The sequence below is a fragment of the Podarcis gaigeae genome (assembly GCF_964106915.1).
Source record: "Podarcis gaigeae genome assembly, chromosome: 3".
Lineage (NCBI taxonomy): Eukaryota > Metazoa > Chordata > Lepidosauria > Squamata > Lacertidae > Podarcis > Podarcis gaigeae.
Window position 1 is genome coordinate 114,475,026 of NC_139680.1, and position 24,021 is coordinate 114,499,046.

General features: G+C 42.6%; 1 long non-coding RNA gene across 1 annotated transcript; it reads right to left on the bottom strand.

Moving 5' to 3' along the window:
- Nucleotides 1–10,879: 10,879 nt before the first annotated feature.
- LOC310842061 lies at nt 10,880–14,966 on the bottom strand. Its single transcript, XR_014562798.1, has 3 exons — nt 14,809–14,966; nt 12,790–12,917; nt 10,880–11,030 (listed from the first exon to the last, which is right to left on the bottom strand). It is a non-coding gene; the product is annotated as an uncharacterized lncRNA (long non-coding RNA).
- Nucleotides 14,967–24,021: the final 9,055 nt, after the last annotated feature.

Here is a 24,021-nt window from a genome sequence, read left to right on the forward strand (position 1 = left end):
TGGAGACTTGAATACATCTAAACTAGCCAAGTATTCTTGTACTATCTCCTTAGTTATTCTGGGCTGTGTTTCCTCTGCTGAATCATTTGCTCCAACTTCTTCAGGTAGGGCATTGTTTTCTTTATCGGAGAAGACTGAGGCAAAGAAGGCATTGAGGAGTTCAGCCCTTTCTGTGTCCCCTGTTTGCATTTCACCATCTTCTCCTCTGAGTGACACCACTGTTTCTTTGTTCTTCCTTTTGCTACGAACATACCCATAAAAGCCTTTTTTGTTGCTTTTAACCTCTCTAGCAAGCCTGAGTTCATTCTGTGCTTTAGCTTTTCTGACTTTGTGTCTACATGTGCTGGCTATTTGTTTGAATTCCTCTTTGGTGGTTTCCCCCCTTTTCCATTTTTTGTACACATCCTTTTTTAATCTTAACTCAGTTAAAAGTTCCTTAGATAGCCACACTGGCTTCTTTAGGCACCTTCCATGTTTTGATGTTTTATTATGTTTTAATTTGTTTTGGAAGTCGCCCAGAATGACTGAGTAAACCAGCCAGCCAGAAGAGTGGGGTATAAATAATAAATTCTCCTCTTCCTCCTCCTCCTCCTCCTCCTACTCTTCCTCCTCCTTTTCCCATTTTTGTCTACATTTCCCTGTAATCTATGTATTTTTGGAACACATTATTTGGTTTAACGGAAGCATCAAGTGCACCAAGTAAGCATTCCAACACTAGGATCCTATGAAAACCTGGAGGCTAGAGACAGATCAAAATGTATTTAATGTATTTTTAACCTTCTGTTGGAACCCACCCAGAGTTGGTGGGGAAACCCAGCTGGATAGGCGAGGTAGAAAATAATAATAATAATAATAATAATAATAATAATAATAATAATAGGGATTGTTATTTCAGATTCCCACAAGAGATTCTCTCCATAACGAGCAAGACTTATTCAGGGAATGTGAGAAGCCTCAATGTTGCTTCACCTTAATGGAAAATTAAACAAATGAGACAGAAAACATTTGAATCAGCAGATAAATGTGGTAAATTTTTGGCTTGGCAATTGAAGAAGAGACAAAAACTAAACACAGTGATAAATTTAGAAGTGGGTGGAAAGAACATCTATAATCCAACTGAGATTAGAAACTGCTTTCAGAGATATTTTAAACAATTATATGCACAAGGGCCACAAAAAGATTCTGATATACAACAATTTTTGGAGAAAAATGGGATGAAGGAAATTTCGAGTGAAGGCAAAGTACTTTTGAATCAGAAAATAACTGAACTGGAAATAGAAGGTGCCATTCAAAATATGCAACTGGGCAAATCTCCGGGGCCTGATGGATTGACTTCCAAATATTATAAAACTTTAAAAGACTGGCTAATACAACATTTGAAGGAAGTCTGTAATGAAATTCTTGAGGGGAAACAAGCACCTGAAACGTGGAAAGAGGCTTATAGCACGCTTATACCGAAGACAGAGACTGAAAAGACCCAACTTAAGAACTACCGCCCAATTTCCTTATTAAATGTGGATTACAAAATTTCTGCTGACATTCTTGCCAAGAGATTGAAAAAAGTTTTGATGGGGGAGATTCACAGGGACCAATCGGGCTTTCTCCCGAGAAGACATTTATCAGATAATGTAAGGAATATAATAGACATTTTGGAAATGCTAGAAGTTAACATAAATACAAAAGCTGTTTTGATATTTGTGGACGCGGAGAAAGCCTTTGACAATATTTCTTGGACCTTTATGAAGAAGAATCTCCATGGGATGGGGGTAGGCCAAGGGTTTGAAAACGGTATAGACGCAACGGTATAGGAAATGGTGAGAAAACTATATATAAAAAGAGGGGTTCAGGTTCAGTCCCCAGTGTCTCTCCAGGTAGGAAAAGCTGGACAGTTATTACCAGTCAAAGTAGACAATACCAAAATAGACAGAAGAAAGCTCTGTTTTGGGATATGTATAAGAGCTATATGTTCATATGTTGCCTCATTTCCAGGCCCTGTCTAGGAAAATTAGGAACTATAGGAGAACATATAGTTTCAAGGTTACAGAGTCATAGAATCACAGATTTATAGAGCCCAAACGAACCACAAGAGTCAACTAGTTCAACCCTTTGCAATGTTGGAATCTCTCACCCAACATGGGGCTCAAACCCACGGCCCCAAGATTAAAGGGTTACATCCAAGGACTAAGTGTCTGTTGATCCAGCTGGTTTTGCTCTGCTGGCCCCTTCCTCCTGACATATTAGGCATTTGAGCCATTAGCATAGCTGATTTTATGTTGAATTGTCTTTCTCTTATGTCCATTAAAAACCATGCATTTCATCATCCAGACTCTTGAAGTCTTGTCTGCCTGTTTTGAAGAAGGTAGTTTGTGGGGGAGATCTTTCCGAGCACATCTACGTGTGGGGTGGGTGTGTAAAGAAGTCAAATTGATGCAAAAATGCAGAGGACCAGACTGAAGACTGGAAAAATGAGGAACCGATATAGACAGATTTGCCTGACCCTCAGCAAATGGCAGCTGCAGTCTCAAACATTTTGAAGGTATCATGAAAAATCTATAATAATAATAATAATAATAATAATAATAATAATAATAATAATAAATATAAATGAACTTTTTGAGCTATTTTTAAGACTTCTGACATGGGTTGCCATGTGCCTTGATTTTTCTGGATATTTCAGTGATTTTCAGCCAGACAATGCTTCCGGCTGCTGTATTCTGGCCATGTCCAGGGAATTCTGAATGCAGGGCAACCCTATAGCTGCCACAGAGAATGCCAGGTGTCTTAGAAGTAAAAAACTAAGAACAGTTTATATGGGAACTGAATAAATTTGGACACATTTGCCTGACCCTCAGCAGATGGCAACTGTAGTCTCAAACGTTTTGAAGGTACCCTTCAAAATCTCAAATAACAACAATAATAAAATGACGAGGTATAGTAGAAATGTTCTGGCGTGCTCTGGTCCATGAAGAGTCGGATACGACTAAACGACTAAACAACAATGGTAGAAATAAACAAGTAAGAGCAGTGTATATGCGAACTGAAGAAATTCGGACAGATCTAGGAGGGGGTCTTTGAATTTATTTATTGCATAAAATTCATATACTGCTTGATTGTAGAAAACCTCAAAGCAGTCAACTCTCGTGCGACTCCATTACCTGAAGGCAGAGAAGCAAAAGATATTCTCAGCTCCTTGTTGCTGAAAACAGAGGGAGCAAGGACAATGACATAAATGTATTTACTGTTCTGAATGTCGTGTGACATGAACAGGCTACAAGATGCCCGACTTCCCTGTCGCAGGCTAGGCATGAGAAGCAGGTTCAAAATCCTAACTCAGCCATGTGGTTAACTGGGCAATATTTTTTTAAGCCTGCATTTTCCAGACTCTCTGTGCTAAAGAGCTTGCTTGGCCTCTGCCTCTGATGAACCTCGTCATTATTTTGCAGTGATCATGGATGTCAAGAACCCACTACAATTGCCAAAAGGGCATCTGGAGCAGCTAGAGGGCTTCCATCACCAGCTACATCCGCATGCCATACTGCCTGCCATTTCGAACGACATCATTCTCATAGTTTTGTGAGTGCTAGAATACATATGAGCAAGACTCTCTGTGTTCCACCTAAAATAAATGCACCTGCCCAACCATTTTGCAAAGCTGAATATGCCTTTTAGAAGAAGAAGAAGAAGAAGAAGAAGAAGAAGAAGAAGAGGAAGAAGAAGAAGAAGAAGAAGAATAGGGAGGAGCAGTGAGCAAACTATGACCCTGAGGTCTTGCCCTCAATCCCTCAAAATCATATTCAAGCACTGCTGCGGCTCCTAGCCTTGCCAGTTTACCCAATGCATTGGGGGTAGAGATACAAGTATGTTTTGAGGGGAGACACCAAGGACTCAGCTACACAACTGCGAATAAAACGTTTTAAACCTGTTGTAAAGTGCAATATACAAATGCGACACTAGATGGTGAAAGTGAGCTATGCAAAATTCACTGCATTTTTCAATTTTTTTAAAAAAAGCATTTTCACAGCGTTTTTTTTATACGTGTACAGATTTCACCTAAGATAAATATTCTGAGAGAATATGCTCAACAATTTGTTCAAAAATTGTTATTTTTTTTTATCAGTTTCCCCAGCTAAATATAATATGTTTAAGTTGAAGAATGACAATGGGAGAGTGTGGTAGATCACTGCCAGTTTTTGATATTGCATGCTGGGTGGCAACATGTTGGATGTTGGATGTGCCTGCTTTAGTCCACCTTTCAGCAACCATCTAAAATAAATGCACCTGCCCAACCATTTGACAAAATTGAATATGCCTTTTAAAAGAAGAAGAAGAAGAAGAGGAGGAAGAAGAAGAAGAATAGGGAGGAGCAGTGAGCAAACTATGACCCTGAGGTCTTGCCCTCAATCACTCAAAATCTTAATCAAGCACTGCTGCGGCTCCTAAAATTTCATGGGGCATTGCATGCAGACATAAGGTCTAGAAATCCTTTTAAAATGTTGGCTAATAGCACATCTTGTGATTTTTCTATGGTGCTCTGATCGCAAACAGAGACCAGCAGAGGTCGACAGAGCTTGATGGAGGAAGACTTCTGCTTTATCCAACCTGGAGCAATGGAGATTTGGGTCACAGCCTTAGCTATTCAACAGATGCTGCATGTAACAGAATATTGTAATGCAAGCCTTGCCAGCGTAGCCAATGCCTTGGGGGTAGAGATCCCAGTATGTTTTGAGGGGAGACACTAAGGACTCAGCTACACAGCTGCGAATAAAATGTTTTAAACCTGTGGCAAAGTACACTATACAAACGCGACACTAGATGGTGAAAGTGAGCTATGCAAAATTCACTGCATTTTTCAATTTTTTTTAAAAAAAAGCATTTTCACAGCGTTTTTTATACGTGTACAGATTTCACCTAAGATAAATATTTTGAGAGAATATGCTCAACAATTTGTTCAAAAATTATTATTTTTTATCATAATCATAATTTATTAGTTATACCCCACTCATTTGGCTGGGTTTCCCCAGCGAAATATAATATGTTTAAGTTGAAGAATGACAATGGGAGAGTGTGTTAGATAACTGGCAGTTTTTGCTTTAGGCCATCTTTCACCAGCCAAGGACTCTGCAGTTGCAATACCACAATTCCACACACCCCTAACCACTGACCATGTTGGCTGGGTTTGATGGGAATTGTAGTGGAAGACTGGCAACATCTACCTCAGGGACCTCTTACAGAGGTCTGCAGCATTTGCGGTGCGGTGGGCATGCCCCGATTTTTTTCCAGTCAGTGTAGATCACTGCCAGTTTTTGATATTGCATGCTGGGTGGCAACCTGTTGGACATTGGATCTGCCTGCTTTAGTCCACCTTTCAGCAACCTGGGACCCTGCAGTTGCAGGACTACAACTCCACCCCCCCGACCACTGACCATGTTGGCTGGGTTTGATGGGAATTGTAGTGGAAGACTGGCAACATCTACCTCAGGGTGTTCCCACGGACGTATGCAGCATTTGCGGTGCGGTGGGCATGTCTCGGTGATTCTTTTCTGGCCGGGCATGCACCTCTCCCGCTTGCACTTCTTTTTGAATTTTTCACAATCTTCATCCGATTGTGGTTCGTGAGATGGTTCAGAAGAGTAAGCTTAAGGCAAGAAAGAAAAACATTGGTTCGCTTTGAGTTAGGGCTCCTTGCCAGCTACAGCGTTCTAAGTCCGTTCTCTGCTTTCTGTAGCCAATCAGAAGCCACGCTTTGGTTTCCGAACATTTTGGAAGTCAAACGGACTTCCCAAACAGATTCCGCTCGACTTCCAAGGTACGACTGTATAAATGTCCTAGGCTTGATCTTTATAATCTTCAATCTCAGAAACAAGATATGTGGTTATTCTGCTTTTTAAAAAAAAGAAATGGTTGGTTCAGTCTCTCTGAAAAAGGCTTATGGCATCTGTCCAAGATTATGAGCTTTTAGCACCTGAAATAATTTAAATTTCCTTTATTTGAATTTAAGATTTCATTTGAAACCATGCTCTTTTCCACAAGCCACAACATGACGGAAATGTTAAGAAATAAAACCAAATAATTTTTTATAACAAAATAATAAAACTTTCTCTTTTAACCCTCCACTCCCCCCACCCAAAAAGCACCCTCACCCTAATATTTATAATATTTTTTGTCCATGCAAGACAGAGCAAACAGCACTGTTTCTGAGAACTTTGCCATTGGTAAGAAAACCCCTTTCCCGTTATAGCAGCATTGCTGGCTATTTCAGTGCCTGCCACAATCTAAGCAAACTCTGTACAATACCTGAATCCCTTAGCAGGAAGAGGGAAGAAAAGAGGAAAGAAACAGAGATCAAGTAGGAGAACTTCATGTCTGCTTCGATTTGCTGGAAATTCTGAGATCACACAGAGGAGGGACAGAAGGTGCTCCTTATTTATAGGTCGTCAAACAACAGCAGCCCCTAGAGGGAAAGAGGAGGAGGAGTTTGAGGTACAGTCATGTAAAGCAGAGGTGGGGCCACATTCCCTTCTGAATGACTTTGTGGGGGCCGCAAGCCAGGGCTGAGTAGGGGCAGAAACAGTTATGAGACCCCTGAGCCATCTGAACTCAGCTCTGTATAGGGAAGTTTTTAAATGTTTAATTGTTGTTGTTGTTTAGTCATTTAGTCATGTCCGATTCTTCATGACCCCATGGACTAGAGCACGCCAGGCACTCCTCTCTTCCACTGCCTACCAACTCATGTTGGTAGCTTTGAGAACACTGTCCAACCATCTTGTCTTCTGTCGTCAAATTCTCCTTGTGCCCTCAATCTTTCTGAACATCAGGGTCTTTTCCAGGGAGTCTTCTCTTCTCATGAGGTGGCCAAATTATTGGAGCCTCAGCTTCAGGATCTGTCCTTCCAGTGAGCACTCAGGGCTGATTTCCTTCTGAATGGCTCGGTTTGATCTTCTTGCAGTCCAAGAAGATGGCAGAAAGTGAGGAGGAATTAAAGAACCTTTTAATGAGGGTGAAAGAGGGGAGCGCATAATATGGTCTGAAGCTCAACATAAAAAAAACCCTAAGATCATGGCCACTGGTCCCATCACCTCCTGGCAAAGATCACTGCAGATGGTGACAGACAGCAGTCATGAAATTAAAAGATGCCTGCTTCTTGGGAGAAAAGCAATGACAAACCTAGACAGCATCTTAAAAAGCAGAGACATCACCTTGCCGACAAAGGTCCGCATAGTTAAAGCCATGGTTTTCCCTGTAGAGATGTATGGAAGTGAGAGCTGGACCATAAAGAAGGCTGATCGCCGAAGAATTGATGCTTTTGAATTATGGTGCTGGAGACTCTTGAGAGTCCCATGGACTGCAAGAAGATCAAACCTATCTATTCTGAAGGAAATCAGCCCTGAGTGCTGCCTGGAAGGACAGATCCTGAGGCTGAGAGAAGATTCCCTGGAAAAGACCCTGATGTTGGGAAAAACTGAGGGTACAAGGAGAAGGGGATGAGATGGTTGGACAGTGGTTGGACAGTGTTCTTGAAGTTACCAGCATGAGTTTGACCAAACTGCGGGAGGCATTGGAAAACAGGAGTGCCTGGCATGCTCTGGTCCATGGGGTCATGAAGAGTCAGACATGACTAAACGACTAAACAACAACAACAGCCCAACACCCTGTGGCCAAGTTGAATTATGTGCTTCAGGACTTGATTTAAGGCCCTGCCCATAGATGGCAATCTGTAAACATCCCATGAGGAAGCCACTACTAATAGACCATGATATTCAGGATAAGATTTGAGAGATAAGGTGTTTTTTTCAATGTCTGCATATATATGTGTTTGTGTGTGTGTGTGTTTGTGTATTCAAGCATGTTGTTCCTGATCAGTTGAAGACATTTTGGGAGGAAGCCCATTTACTAGGTTTTTATCCATTTGGACTAAAACCCATTTGGCCTAAAGAGTTTCGGAAGGAGGCTGCAAGGGCTGGTGCTCTGGGGCCCAAAGGTGAGGCACACCTGTCCACACGGTCTGAGGGGCCACTAGCCACCCTCCCTCACAGGACCACAACCAAACAGGTGGGCAAGCAGGGGACAAAAGCAGAGGTCACCTGCCTGGTTACTCACTCAGTAAGAGCAGCTCGAAAGGGAAGCACTTGATGAGGTGGAGAAATGGGAGCATATATTATGACCTGCCACCATTCCTTCAGGAATTGCAGGGAAGTAAACATGCCTGCCTCTGTGTACCATTTTGGGGTAGAATAGTGGGGAATGGCTGTAAAGCTGAAATGGGTTTTAAGTGAGGTTGCACTTCAGTGGTTGAGTACAATGTTTGTAGGACGGAAAGGTCCTAAGTTCGCCCTCTGTGTCTACAGGTAGGGGTCAGATGAGACTCCCCTTTGAAAATCTGGAGAGTTGACACTAGTCCAAGTAAGACAATACTTGTAAGAAATGATAAAGTCACCTTTTCACTCAAGGATGTAACTGCTGAAAACCTCAGGCATAATGTTGCTTTCATTCACATAAAGATACAGATAAAGGACCCCTGTCAGTTAAGTCCACCCAAAGGCGACTATGGGGTTGCAGCTCTCATCTCATTTTCAGGCTGAGGGAGCCAGTGTTTGTCCCCAGACATTTTTCCAGGTCATGTGACCTGCATGACTAAACTGTTTCTGACACAATGGGACACCATGATGGAAGCCAGAGTACACAGAAACACTGTTTAACTTGCCGCCACATCAGTACCTATTTATCTACTTGCACTGGTGTGCTTCCAAACTGCTAGGTTGGCAGGAGCTGGGACAGAGCAATAGGAGCTCACCCTGTCACGGGGATTCGAACTGCCAGGCCTCCGATCGGCAAGTCCACGGAACTACCCACATCCCTGTAATAAAGATACAAGGCTACAGTGACTAGGCAGCCTCAGACATAAATATTGCTTTGTACAAGGACGCTAGGCAATCTCAGACAGTTCAGATTAGCAGGCGTCGGCGAGTATAGAACTTGCTGACATCTACTAATGGTCAGGATGTTGGTGTGATAAATACACACGGCTCAGCAAATACAGAGACCGATTCACACTTACCTCCAGGTATTTTTGCTTGGCTTAACAAATAGTTGCATAGGAAATAGACCAAATATGGGAAATAATGAATAATGCTAATAGGGTAATATGGCAGTTGTGATAGGCTGTAAACCTTGTAGTCCCTTGTAGTCCCCACCCAAGGGGGAGATAAGTGAGGGAACCTGTGCTTAGGAAATAGAGAATATAAGCTTTGTTTTACTAACTTTGGGTGTGCCTATTTGCAAGAATGTTTTTGTAATCAATCTACTCTTTGCTGCTTCACCAATTTTGTTCAGATTTTATTTTGAGGGTCTCAGATCCGCTTGTAACAATACTGAACTAATTACAAAACTGGCTGGTACATAAAGCAACATCATGTGGTCACATGCTGCTTTTCCAGCTCTTCTGTAATAGTTGATGTTTGGTGTAGGGTTGGGCTGCTGTGTCAAGTCTAGGAAAGTCCCAACACCTTCATTCCCCCACACCTGTCTTGGATCTGACTGCTGTTAGCAGTACTTCACTCTTCTTGGCCCTTGCTTCCTCTCATCATATGATGGTCTCTTGGTGCCCTGTGCTCCTGTAGTCTCTGCTGCACCTTCACCCAGCCCAGGTGGCTCCATCCGCCTCTGTGCTCCAACGTCTTCAGAAAACTTTCTTGTGCCTTGCGCAGAACTTCCTCAAGTCAGCCTTTCCTCATCCGGTTTCATAAGGGAAGCCTGCAGGATCAGGCCATTGGCCCTCCTAGTCTAGCATTCTGTCCTCGCAGTGGTCAGCTAGGTGCCCATGGGAAGTCTGCAAGCTGGACAAGAGCTCAACAGAAGTCTGCTTCCCTACGATTCCCAGCTACTGGTATTCAGAGGCACATCACAACCATCCTGTTGGGTGCCCCACTGTTGCTGAAAGACCTACACTGGCTTCCAGTACATTTCTGAGCACAATTCAAAGTGTTGGTGCTGACCTTTAAAGCCCTAAATGGCCTCGGCCCAGTATGCCTGAAGGAGCGTCTCCACCCCCATCATTCTGCCCGGACACTGAGGTCCAACTCCGAGGGTCTTCTGGCAGTTCCCTCCCTGCAATAAGTGAAAGTACAGGGAACCAGGCAGAGGGCCTTCTCGGTAGTTGTGCCTGCCCTGTGGAACACCCTTCCATCAGATGTGAAGGAAAGAAACAAGTATCTGACTTTTAGAAGACATCTGAAGGCAGCTTTGTTTAGGGACGTTTTTAATGTTTTATGTTTTATTGTGTTTTTAATATTCTGTTGGGAGCTGCCCAGAGTGACTGGGGAAACCTAGCTGGAAGGGTGGGGTATAAATAAAATAATAATAATAATAATAATAATAATAATAATAATAATAATAAGAGTGACTTCCCCTCCACTCAATTTCACATATATACTGATGGGAATATGCTCCCTGCTTGTAATCCAGATAGAGACCTTGGAGTGGTTCTGGAGAACTCAACCCAGTTTTCAATAACTTTGAAAAATGGTAAAGTCGATGATGGGGGAAAGGGGTTGAAAATATAATGTCAGAACAGTCACTTCAAATGCCTTTTTACTTTATTTTAATTTAGTTTAAAGATATTTATGTTTATGTGGTTTTTTTTAATAAATCAGAAGAAATGGTACAATGTACAGACTTCTGGGGCTGCACTGCAAGGCAGGTAAAAAGAAGGGCAAACCCTGTGTCTTTTTAAATTGGGTGAGCAGGACAGCAGATGTGTTTTCTGCCTGAAATTTGAACAGGACATCTGTGTAGAAGAGTTTCTGAAAAGCGCTTTGAAATAAAGTTGCTTATTCAGCTGTGGGAACGCACAGAGACGCAGAGACACAAAGAACATAGGTGCTCAAATGCATGATTTTTAATTAGCAGAAGAAGGGAAACAATCACCAGAGAATCAGCTCCATTAAAAGCCGCAAATGCATAGCGAAGCGGGTTGCAGAGGCCATGAAAATGTTCAGGCTATGGATGTAACGCAGCCAACATCCTGACGTTATCTGTGCGAAAGAGAGAAGATTGTCAGATTCTGCAGTTTTTAATGCTGTATTACATAATCATGAATAAAAAGCTGAACACATTCAGATGCAAAACACAAACACAGATTTTAATATAAAGAAAAAGAGGAGAAATACATTGGTATGGGGCTTATCCTTTAAATCATGCTGTGGCTCGCCAGATGTTGTGGGAGCCCACCTCCCATTGGCCCCAACAGCCAGTATGGCAAGGGATCAAGGGTCAGGGAGATCTGTAGGCTGGCAACATCTGGAGAAAAACAGATCGGCCTTCCCTGACTTGAATAGGTTCTGAGCATGATAATTTGTTGTTTGCCCCTTAAAAATACTGACTTAACTTTGTTGGGTGGTATATTGGATTGGATGTAGTGAATACATATATTTTAATAGTGGACAGATAAAAAATCAGGAGTTCCTTCTTTTCCGAATCTTATTTTTTCTACCTTTCTCTTTTAACCTCTTTTCTCCTCTATTTCTTTCTTTGTCTCTCCTTCCCCCTTTTTGTGTTTTTACTGTATTTAGATAGTCTTGGTGTGGTTAAAAAAAAGGGGGAAAGGATATTAAGTTTTGTATTTTTCTCTGTGAATCTTAATAAAATTTATTAGAGAAAAATTCAGAGTAACTTGAAATACACCAGTGATTTGAATCCAACTCTCCTCCTAACATAATCGATGATGCCAATATTAGAAGGCCAATTGATTTTTTAAAGCTTCCCTATGGCTCTGCTCTTGTCAAGCTTAGTAACACCAAAGCAATTCATTCTGATTGTTTTATTTCCACTATTCTTCACGTAACCTAGGTTTTGTGTTGGTTTTTTTTTTGCAGAAAAACCCTCGATGTTAGCATGTGTTTCCTAAGGAAAGTATCAGCAACTGCAAATTTTCTACCAGCAGAACTTGGTAGAAAAACTAGAACAAAACTGGGGTTTGGAGATGTGAACTATCTCCTGGAAAAGTCCCCAAAGCACCTCAGTTCCTATATTAACTATGTCACAATGATCTAGACCATTTTGTCTTCCTCTTCTGTTACAGATCATAACTAGAAGACCAGTCTTCAGGTAGCCTGGATTTCTTTCAAAAAAGCTGGATGTTAGCATGTGTTTCCTAAGGAAAGCATCAACAGCTGCAAATGATAAGCCATAGCAGGGCCTGGAAGAAATACTGGGGCAGAATTTGGGTTTGAAGGGGAAACTATCCCTTGGAAAAGTCTTGAAAGCACCTCCATTTCTATATTAACTATTTCACAATGATTTGGACCATTTTGCTTTCCTGCATATCATAAACAGAAGAACAGGAGAGGGAGAGAGTTGCCCAGGTGACAGACTCAGCCTCTATGGTACAGCTCAGCATTTTAGAAAGCATCACCAGCACACAGTGGGCCAAGTTCATAGGCTCTTCCAGCATGGATGGAATTGAGGTGGGAACCTAACAGCCTATGAAGAAGCATGTAGAAGTTCTGGGTGAGTCATTTCTTGGCCCCAGCAACATCTACAGATCAGGCACGTGTAACAGACACAAGAACATGCCAAGCTATTTTTTTTCACTCTGGCCAGCAATATTCCTACTTATTGTGTTCTGTATACAAATATGCTATTCTTATTCCCCTGCCAGGTACATTAATAGGTCTTAAAAGCCAGCCTGGGTTTTAATTTGCACCAGGACCTCTCCAAACTGGCTTAGATAAAAAGAACCAATGGCCAAAACAATCCTGACAGCAGGGCAGGAGATGCATCTAGAATTCTTACCTATCTTCTGCAGCACCATCTTTTTGGGTTACCACAATGTCCCTTGTGATTTTTGCCTGGTGGGCAAAAGCCATTATGGCAGCTGCCACCCATCCTGTGACATTCTGCCTGTGACGTCTGCGCAAGTGCTGTAGCAAAAGAAAGAACAAGTTGTGTTCTCATTGACATTCCTGCTAATAGCAGACTCAGCTGGTGAGTGCCAATAGAACTGTAGCCCAATTACCGTATTTTTTGCTCTATAAGACTCACTTTTCCCCTCCCAAAAAGTAAGGGGAAATGTGTGTGCGTCTTATGGAGCGAATGCAGGCTGCACAGCTATCCCAGAAGCCAGAACAGCAAAAGGGATTGCTGCGCAGTGGTCCCTCTTGCTGTTCTGGCTTCTGAGATTCAGAATATTATTTTTTCTTGTTTCCCTCCTCCAAAAACTAGGTGTGTCCTATGGTCTGGCGCGTCTTATAGAGCAAAAATTGCGGTAATAGAAGGGGCTGTGGCTGGAGCACTGGACAGGGGCACCTTCCCCTATTGAGAACCACCCAAATAACAAGAGAATGATTTCCAGGACTTCTCGGGCAGCCTCACATAGAGTACATTCCATTAACCCAGCTTTGAGGTTACCAATGCATGGAATATAATGGTTTGGCTTTCCGTGTCCAGAAATGACCATAGCTAACAAACCAGATGAAATTGGTAAAATACACTCCTGGGCACAGGGGTTATTTGGGGCTCTATTGACAATGCCACTACCGAACTGACCTTCAGGAGGGGGGGGGTTGCGGGCTCACGTCCCCACCCACACTCCCGCGGGGCTGACGCCAGCCTCGCGGGAAGCTGGGATTCCCTTAATTTACATTCCCCGCAGTGCCAGCCAATCGGCTGGTGGTGGGGGGCGGCCGTTCAAAGGCCACTTAAGGTCGGGGCGACGCTGGCTCGCCCCTTTTCTCCGCTTCAGCTAATTTGGCTAACCATTTGGCTAATTGGCTGAAATTTTGAAGCCACTTGGTTTTTTCGGCTACCTCGTAGCAAAACGTCACAACTCCTTGGTTTTGGCGGTTAGGCATTGGCCGGGGTATTGTCATGCAAATGAGATGGGGGGGAGGAATGCCATCACCTCCCCCAAGGCTTGAATGGTAGTTTGTTAAAGGACTCCAAGGGGCGTCGCCTCGTCCGAAACCTACGGAGGCTAGGGCCTAAAGCGCGCCCCCGAGCGGTAACCCCTTGGGGAGCGCCCAGGGATATGCATCTCGGGTTGCTCCCCCTGTTGGTGCTTAACCCTTCCTGGTTAGACCGGATAGTCTTTTAGGGCCAATGCCTAAAGCCAATACCCCTCTTACCTGTAATCGATAAAGTTGTGGCCATTTTCGCCCATTAACCTAAATTCTTGTGTCCAGTGTCTTTATTTATTCTACCTGTGGGGGGGGGGGGAATAGCTACGCAAAGATGCATCCAGGAACACCCCAAACTACACATTTCTACTCCACAGGGACTGCACCACCCTGAACAGCTAACCTTTCTTTCTCCTGCACATGGGATCACCCACCCAAATAAGGTCCCATCTTCGCAGCATTCAAACAAAGTTTATTGCCCCCCCATCTAATCCACCACTGAAAATTAGGTAAGCAAAAGGAAGAGGAATAATAATAATAATAATAATAATAATAATAATAATAATATTTGTTTGCTTGCTGCCCCTCTAACTGGGTTGCCCCAGCCACACTGGGCAGCTTTCAACAAATTAAAACACAGTAAGACATCAAATCTTGCTTAGCAGCCTGGCTCCTATAGAGCAAGGACTACACCTCCAAGCACACATGGTCAGTGGTCATGGTGACTGGGCTTCTAGGGAGTGGAGCCTCAAAACATCCAATGACCCATTGGTTGTCCACCATGCTACAGAGCGTGATAGCAAGCAGTTGCATATTTTCCCGAAGTCCCCGTGTAGGGATCCACTATAGAACTGCTTTGAGCTTTACTACAATCAAGTGGCATATAAATTTTTATGAAATAAATAAGTAACCTTACCTGGAGCAGCCATCAGCACAAAGAAGAGAACAGCTGCAAGGAAGGCAAAGATCTTCATGACTGAAAGATTGGATGGTGTTTCAAGAGATGGGATGGAGAGATGCTCAAAAGGTCCTTGTATTTATATGACAAAAAGGAGCATGTCACACCATGGGTTGGACATCTTGTGTGTGCTGTGCAATATTTTGCTGCAGTTGCATATTAGCACAATTAAGCAAAGATCTCCCTAGATAAGTTGGGAAAGGATTCATAAGGAAGTTACAGCCTGAAGACAACAGCTTGTTGTCTAGACATTACTTCCGGAATTGATGTTAATCAAATGATGCTAATTCCTAGTTTTATGTTTCTTATCCAAGTCTTCCTCACCTTCTTCCACCCTAGAATGCTTAAAAATTGGCCAGCTAAAATTAATAAATTTCCAGGGAAGTCCCAAAGAATCTCAATAGAGTTAAATCCTTAGCTAAAGACAATTATGCAAACCTGGGGGGGGGGGGGGAGTTATGGCAGTAACGACTGGCTCTGAGCTGCTTATCACTCAGCTCAATATAGTGTCATGAAAAAATACAAGATACTGCTGTATCTATTACCACTTCATGGAATTTTGAAAAAAATAATAAACCTGTGCCACTAGAGCAATTGTTGATAGATGTGGGGAATATATCCCTAACTTGTGATCTTACACATCACTTGGGAAGACAAGCAAACTAATGCCAGTGTACTAGATGAAGCAAAGATCATCAGTGTTGAAGCAATGATTCTTCAACATCAACTCTGTTGGACTGGTCATGTTGTGCGGTTGCCGGATGATCATCTTCCAAAGCAACTACTCAGTTCCGAACTTAAAAATGGAAAGCATAATGCTGGTGGTCAACAAAAGAGGTTTAAAGACTCTCTCAAGGTAAATAAAAAAAAAGTAGTATAAACACCAACAACTGGGAAACATTGGCCTGCGAGCGCTCCAGTTGGAGAACAGCCTTTACCAAAGGTGTCATGGGCTTTGAAGACACTCGAAATCAGGACGCAAGGAAGAAATGTGCTAAGAGGAAGGCACGCTTGGCAAATCCACTGTGGAAGGATGTGTGGATCCAGAATTGGCCTCCACGGTCACTTACGGACTCATTGCTAAAACCGTGTTTGTGGAAGACAATCTTACTCGGCTACATGTGATCGCCAAAGAAGAAGAAGAAGAAGATCTCTCTGTTGGTTCCAAGATAATACAATATATATGCCTGTTAGAAGATTTAGTTATGAAAGCATGGGCAACCAGAGACCACTAACGAAAGCAAAACAAATTATGTTGAACAAGGGAAGTCGGGGCTCACATCATTGCGAATGCCAAATAAAAAGGATACCTGGAGGGTTCAATACCTTTCCTTCACTGAGCATTCATTCTGATTTGTTAACAAGGGTTCATGGAACAATACACATTGACATACTGTATTCATCCTGATTTTCTTGAGAGGTCTTCACATACAGGGCCGGATTTACGGTAGGTTTGATGAGGCCCTACGCTACTGATGGTAATGGGGCCCTTGATATGTCCAGCTGTCCTTTGTCAACAACAAATTGTCACTGTTTCATGTGTTGAATATATGCTGTATGGTAATTTATGGACCTAATAAGTGTCGCGGGTGGCACTGTGGTCTAAGCCACTGAGCTTAGGGCTTGCTGATCAGAAGGTCGGCGGTTCAAATCCCCGCAACAGGGTGAGCTCCCGTTGTTCGGTCCCTGCTCCTGCCCACCTAGCAGTTCGAAAGCACGTCAAAGTGCAAGTAGATAAATATGTACCGCTCCGGCGGGAAGGTAAACGGCGTTTCTGTGTGCTGCTCTGGTTCGCCAGAAGCGGCTTAGTCATGCTGGCCACATGACCCGGAAGCTGTATGCCAGCTCCCTCGGCCAATAAAGCGAGATGAGCGCTGCAACTCCAGAGTTGGTCACGACTGGACCTAATGGTCAGGGGTCCCTTTACCTTTAATAGGTGTCTAAAGCCATTTGCACATAACAAAAATATGTATTTTATCAAAATACATAACAAAAATATGTATTTTATCAAAATAATTGTTGAATTGAAATACAATTAAGAAGAAATGGTTTTTTATATTATATTATATTTTGGAAATGTGCATCCAGTTTTTCCCCCTTTAAAATTTCCCCTAAGCTATAACTTGTTTAGCTTATACATAAATCCAGCACTGTTCACATATCTTCCATTTTAGGCATTCATTGATGCCACATTTTAAAATGCATTTCCCAATCAGTGACAGTCTCTGGAGGTGTCTCAAGGATCTCATTTTTCTCATCTTACAGTTCATCACATTTCAACATTGGCTTGCAAATTACTTTTTTTTTTTTTTAAAAAAAAGAAAAGTTCTCATGAAAATTCCTCAACCTTTTCATGAACATATTTTTTTACAGATTTGCATGCAATCTGGAATAATAAATTTCCCAATTTGTGTATTGCTTGGTCTAAACATGGCACATGACAGGGGCATTTTCCGCTTTCATTTGTCATGCCTGTACCTAGTATAGGTTCAACAAAGAATGCATTTTCTGAATAGAAACAAGGTCTGTGGATCTTTCCAGGACAGTTCTGATCCAATAGGAAACTATTGATGCAATGTTTCAGTGGTAGCATTACTTGGTTTGAATCTCCTTTGGGTGAGTTGACACTGGCATTTTTGTAAAATTGCTTTATTTACAAACATTCAAGTAGCACATAAATTGCTTTCAATTCTTTTTTACAAATTTGCAGACAGCATGCAAGTCGAGGCAAACAGATTCACTACCCCACATTGGACGAAAACAACCATTTCTTCAGCTGGTGTACAAATCTTGTTTGGTCAGGATTTTGATGCAAACCTACCTGATCCCCACTTTCAGAAACATGCGTATATATAGTATTGGTGAAAATGGCATATAAACGTGCATTATTATAGGATATATTGCTTGTAAAAATGTTTGTGTCAGCAAAATTGCAAACAGAACAGTGTAGATATATGGGGAAAAATGTGCACTAAAATACTTGTGAATCTTCATGAGGACATTTTCCATTTAAAAAAGAAGCCAAAAACGGATTCAGAAATGTGGTGAGCAGAAACTTAAAACTGGAAAAAAATAAGAAACTGAGAGAAATGAAATTGAGAGATTCATCCATCCTTCCCCTTCCCCAAGGCACCCTTCCCCAGTGTGATAACTTCCAGATCAACCCTGATCAGTATTGCCAATGGTCAAGGATGAGGGCAGTTGCAATCCAAGATATCTGGAAGAAACCAGTTTGGGGGAGATTCTCATAGGCGATGGGGTCATAATTGCAAGGCCTTTCCTTCAACGGTCAATAGATTCCACCCACTCGCTATGTACTGATCAAACATGACAGGAAGCTGTTGATCAATCATAGGTGTGCCCAATTCTCATTACAGATTTGCATCCCTGCACATATCTCACTCTTCCTTCCCAGAAACAATGTGAAGCAGTGTTTTGAAACCAGCCAAATTGGCCGTTTTGCTTAAATAATTGTCAACAACAGCATTGGAGACAGAAGTATGTCACACGGGTTTACAGACAGAGCTCTGGGGAAACATTGGCTCCCAGTACATTTCCGAGCACAATTCAAAGTGCTGACGTTTGAACCCTAAACGGCCTCGGTCCTGTATACCTGAAGGAGCATATCCACCCCACATTGTCCGGCCCAGACACTGAGATCCAGCTCCGAGGGCCTTCTGGCGGTTCCCTCACTGTGAGAAGTGAAGCTACAGGGAACCAGGCAGAGGGCCTTCTCAGTAGTGGTGCCCACCCTGTTGAATGCCCTCCCATCAGATGTCAAGGAAATAAACAAAAATCTGACTTTTAGAAGACATCTGAATGCAGCCTTGTTTATGGAAGTTTTTATTGTTCGAAGTTTTATCACATTATTATTATTATTATTATTATTATTATTATTATTATTATTATTATGTTGGGAGCCACCAAGAGTGGCTGGGGAAACCCAGCCAGATGGGTTGGGTATTAATAATAATAATAATAATAATAATAATAATAATAATAATAATAAAAATTATTAACCTGGTAACTAACCTGGTAACTTTGCAACTTTGTTTGCAGACCTACACACAGACGCCTTTCAATGAAGTTTTGAGGCAGAGGATTCCAAGTTCAACCACTGCCTTCTCCCATTACCAATACAGTGTGCTTGTGTTGTAGAGGTCATCACTAGAGACCAGACAGTTCCTGCTGATCTTTGGTTAACTGGACCAGTGTCCCAATCTTCCATTATTGCACTATATTTCTTTCTAGCCTTCTGGTGTCACAAATGGCCATTCCTAAATATATGTTCAGGAATGCACCTTCCTTCAGCCATCTTTCAATTCCTGCCGTGTGAGAGGAATCCTCAGAGAGTGAGGAAAGAGAGTAAGACCTCAAAGTTTGCTCTCACTGGACTTCCCCTAGTCAGGGCCACCTGCCACCATTTGTGTTGCAAGAAGAATAAAAGGAAAGAGAAGGAGACAGATCAGTGTAAAGCTCTTTGGAGCTGGAGAGTCTGCCATGCAGCTACTGACCACCACTAGGAAGGATGCTAATGAATACTTTAATATTATGATTGTGATTCTATTAAAGTATCTTAATTACTTGCAAGACACCCTGGAAGGATTTGTATCCTGACATCACCACCACCACCACCACCACCACCACCATAATTTATATATACCCCACCTATCTGGCTGGGCTTCCCCAGACACTCTGGTAGCTCCCAACAGAATATTAAAAACACAATAAAACATCAAACATTAAAAACATTTAAATCAGGGCTGCCTTCAAATGTCTTCTAAAAGTCAGATAGTTGTTTATTTCCTTGACATCTGATGGGGGGGGGCGTTCCACAGGGCATGTGCCACTACCGTGAAGGCCCTCTGCCTGGTTCCCTGTAACCTCACTTCTCGCAGTGAGGGAACTGCCAGGAGGCCCTTGGAGGGTGAACGATGGGGGTGGAGACGCTCCTTCAGGTATACTGGGCCGAGGCCGTATACCTGACAGGAGGGACATAAGCAATTGTAATATATAAATTCTTTGCACATCTCCACTCCGGAGACAGCAATGCAGGAATGCTAGTGACTTCAGAGGACATACTGAAACAAATGATTAGGGACGGCCATTTCTCCACAATTTAGGTAATGGAGAGTTGGATTCAGAGGGTGGTGCAGGGGGAAGTGACCTTTGGTTGGACAGAGTCCCTTGCATCATTTCCCCAGCCAACAGTAAACCTCCTGAAGCTGGCGACACATTAATGCTGGAAGAGGAGAGCATTAGAAGAAAGGGAAGCACCCTCACTTTGCCTCAGAAACTGACCAACTCTTCCCTATACGACACTTCGGTCTGTGCTATAGAGCCTGGTACCAGAACACTCCCCCTCATGGATCACTGCCTTGCCGTGCCGAAGGGGCTTGAATAACTCAGAGAAGCTATGAACTATGCCGAGCAGGGCACCCAAGATGGACAGGTCATAGTGGAGAGTTTTGACCAAACGTGATCCACCTGGAGCAAGAACCGGCAAGCCACTCCAGTATCCCTGCCAAGAAAACTCCATGGACAAAGACAACAGGCATATAAAAGTTATGATGCTGGAGGATGAGCCCCTCAGGTCGGAAGGCGTCCAACATACTGAAGAAGAGTGGAGGGCAAGTACAAGTAGATTCAGAGCTGATGAAGCGGCTGGGCCAAAGCCGAAAGGTTGCTCAGTTGCGGATATGCCTGGAAGCGAAAGGAAAGTCCAATGCTGTAAAGAAAAATATTGCATAGGAACCTGGAAAGATGGAGGGCACAAGGATAAGGGGACAACAAAGGACGAGATGGTTGGATAGTGTTCTTGAAGCTACCAGCATGAGTTTGACCAAACTGCGGGAGGCAGTGGAAGACAGGAGTGCCTGGTGTGCTCTGGTCCATGGGGTCACAAAGAGTCATACACAACTAAACGACTAAACAACAACAACAAAACCAGAACACTGGGAAAAAAGTATAGCACACTAATTGAAGGTTGGGACACTGGTTCAGTTGCCCAGAGCTGCGGGAAGTGGCCGGTCTACCAGTGCTGACCTCTACAACACAAGCAACCTGGTAATGGGAGAAGGGTGGACTCAAAGTTTCATTGAAAGGCGTCTGTGTGGGTTTGTACATGTCTGCAACCAAAGCTGCAAAGTCACCAGGTTACTTTCAGCTGGGCCCTGTCTGTAAACCCATGTGACACACTTCTGTCTCCATAGCTGTTGCTTGCAATTATTTTTGTTCAGGAACTATTTTTTTCTGGTTTCAAAATTTCCATTCCATTCCATTTGGGAAGGAAGCGCAAGGTATCTGCGAGGATGTAAATTAGTTACCAGCATCAGACACACCTAAGATTGGTCAATGCTGCTCTGTCAACAGGACTTGATCATGACACAGCAAGTAGCTGGGTTGCAGAGTTTGGAGAAACTAAAGGGGAAAGTGCGAGATTGGTTACATTATGCTCAGATCAAAGAAGTTTTTAAGTCAGATAAAAAATTAGGATTCCAGGTGGAAAAATCAAAATTAGAAACAGAACTGTTAGAACCCAGCTCTAAGATACTTTCAAGAATGTATAACTTGCTGCTAAAATGGAATACACAGGATGAAACGGTCAAATCAGCTATGATAAAATGGGCACAGGACATTGGGTACAATATCATGTTTGCTGACTGGGAAAAGTTATGGACCACAGGTTTGAGATTCACGGCATGTAATGCCTTGAAAGAAAATATTATGAAAATGATATATAGGTGGTACATGACTCCAGTCAAGCTTGCAAAGATATACCATTTGCCTGACAATAAATGTTGGAAGTGTAAAGAAGCTGAAGGAACATTCTTTCACCTCTGGTGGACCTGCCCTAGAGTGAAGGCCTTCTGGGAAATGATATATAATGAGATGAAAAAGGTATTTAAGTATACCTTCCCTAAGAAACCAGAAGCCTTTCTCTTAGGCATTGTCGGCCAGAATGTGCAAAAGAAGGATCGAACCTTTTTTATGTATGCTACAACAGCAGCAAGGATACTCATTGCTAAATGCTGGAAAACTCAAGATTTGCCAACACTGGAAGATTGGCAGATGCAACTGATGGACTATATGGAACTGGCTGAGATGACTGGCAGAATCCGAGACCTGGGAGAAGAACTGGTGGAAGAGGACTGGAAGAAATTTAAGGATTATCTACAAAAACATTGTAAATTGTATGAATGTTAAGAAAGATGTAAGATTTGTAATAACATGGCTCTAACAAATTAGTAATAAGGAACATAAATTTGAATGTAATTGAAAGAAAAGACAAATTTTGGATAAACAGTATTTTACAATTGAGTTTCAATAAGAGAGTCGTTAAATTTCAAAATTTGAGATACTAACAGTGGAAAATTTTATTATATATACTAAATTAAGTTAATAATTTGCTGGCAAAATTTTATCAGTTTAGAAAGCAGGAACAAGAGGTGTGAGGAAGTCCAAGGAAGTGTACGAAATGTGGATATTGGAAAATGTTATGTTATTATGTGTTTCTATTGTTAAACAAAAATCTAATAAACATTATTATAAAAAAAAGCAAGTAGCTGGAATCGATTGCCAGTCGAAGGAAAAGCTTTGCAAATACGACCCAATCATTTATGCATTGTTAAGTGTTGTTGGCACCGATATATGCATTTGTATTTACATTTTTCTGTAATAAAGTCAAACCTCAGTTGTCGAATGTAATCCGTTCTGGAAGCCTGTTCGGCTTCTGAAATGTTCGACAACTGAGGCCTGGCTTCCGATTCGTTGCAAGAGCTACTTCAGACATTCAGCTTCCAAAAAACGTTTGAAAACCAGAGCATTTACTTCTGGGTTTTCGGTGTTCGGAAGCCTAAACGTTCCAAAACCTAGCCATTCGGGAGCCGAGGTTGGACTGTATAATAATTTTTTGTAGACATTGCTTGGCCGGCTGCTGAAAAAGCAACACAAAATTCAGGGCAAGGCAGAAAAACTGCTGTACTTCTGTGGGTTATTGTTTCTGAATCAAGTAGGTGCACACTAAAATCTTGGCTAAACCAGATTTGTCCCCCCAAGTGAAAGAATGTTTGCATCCAGTGTGAGGTAGTGGATCTTTTGCCCTGTGGGAATGCCTGCCGTTTGCCTCCACTTACAGTATGTGCTGCCTGCATATTTGCAAAAAAAAGAAAAAAAAGAAAGAAAAAGCAATTTTATAAAAAAATGCCATAGGTTTCAAGTGCCCTGTCATCCAAAGGAAGCCAAAACCAAGTAATGATGCTGTTGGAACTTCTCATCAATAGGAACAGGTTAAAGAGTCAATCAAGGCCTGCAAAACATGTTACAGTGGTACCTCGTTTTACGGATGGGATCCGTTCTGGAGGTCCATTCATAACATGAAAAGCCCACAACTTGAAGTGCCGCATCTGTGCAGGTGCATGGCATGATTTAGCGCTTCTGCGCATGTGTGAGCAGAGAAACCTGGAAGTAACCCATTCTGGTACTTCTGGGTGGCCATGGGAAGCAACCTGAAAAGACGCAACATGAAGCGGACACAGCACGAGGTATGACTGTTCTAGTTTTTCTGCATAAGGTGAATCTTCCAAGACTTTTGGACTCTCAAAGAGAAGAAAAGCAGCAGTTCGCAAGTGTTCCTCATGGCCACTGGGTGCTGTTGACCAGATAAGTGGCTATTTGGAAGCTTGCATTGAATGTATTGTTCAGAGTTTAACATGATCATAATCATTCATCTAAAAAGGTAAAGGGACCCCTGACCATTAGGTCCAGTCGTGATCGACTCTGGGGTTGTGGCGCTCATCTCGCTTTATTGGCCGAGGGAGCCGGCGTACAGCTTGCAGGTCATGTGGCCAGCATGACGAAGCCGCTTCTGGCGAACCAGAGCAGCGCACGGAAACACCGTTTACCTTCCTGATGGAGCGGTACCTATCTATCTACTTGCACCTTGAACTGCTAGGTTGGCAATAGCAGGGAGTGAGCAATGGGAGCTCACCTCATTGCGGGGATTCGAACCGCCGACCTTCTGATTGGCAAGTCCTAGGCTCTGTGGTTTAACCCACAGCGCCACCCGCGTCCCTAATCATTCATCTAGCCATGTTTAAAGAAATAAAAGGCAAACAAGGTGCTATCCTATTCATATGGATAAAAACTGTTTTTCTTTTTGTTATTGTTACG